This window comes from Orycteropus afer, unplaced genomic scaffold (assembly GCF_000298275.1).
Source record: "Orycteropus afer afer isolate SDZICR_OR568_19922 unplaced genomic scaffold, OryAfe1.0 scaffold00236, whole genome shotgun sequence".
NCBI classification, from domain to species: Eukaryota; Metazoa; Chordata; class Mammalia; order Tubulidentata; family Orycteropodidae; genus Orycteropus; species Orycteropus afer.
In genome coordinates, this window is record NW_006921823.1 from 3,816,537 (window position 1) to 3,817,307 (window position 771).

Genomic DNA, 771 nt, shown 5'->3' on the forward strand with positions numbered 1-771 from the left:
TTGCCATTTGCTTGATATATCTTTTTCCAACCTTTGATTTTTAGTCTATTTTTGTCTTTATGTCTAAGGTGTGTCTCTTGTAGGTAGCATATTGATGGGTTTTGTTTTCTTATCTAATCTGCAACTCTCTGTCTCTTGAGCGGTGCATTTTATCCATTAACATTCAGTGTAATTATTGAAAAATATTAATTTGTTGTTGTCATTTTATTATGTGGTTTTTCATGGTGTCCCTGGTTTCTTTTTTCCATATTATTTTCTGTGCTGAGCTCATTATATTTATGAATTGTGTTATCATTTGTTTTGTTGCTGTTGTTTTAATATTTGCTGAGTATTTGTGCTTGTCCTCTTTTTTATTGTGATATGAAAGTTTATCATTTTTCTTTGAGGTTACCCTATGATTTATAATTGTCTCCCCAAGTATAGAACAGTCCATTCTGTCTTGCAACTCTCTTAACTTTCTCATCATTTAGAAGTTCTGTAAATACACAGTATTTTCCCTCTTTTTGTTTGTAGTTGTCCTCACTTTCCAATCAATGTCTCTGGTTCCCTGTTTACAATCTTGTAAGCTCATTTTACTGTGGATATGTCCATAGCTGTGGTTTCTGAGATATGTCATCTTGTATATTAATGGTCAGTTGTTAGTTGTTATTTTTGTTTCTCTGTTCAAAGTACTCCTTTTAGCGTCTCTTGTAAGGTTGGTCTGGTTTTAACAAATTCCCTTAGTTTCTGTTTATCTGGAAATCTCCTAATTTCACCATCATATTTGAGGGA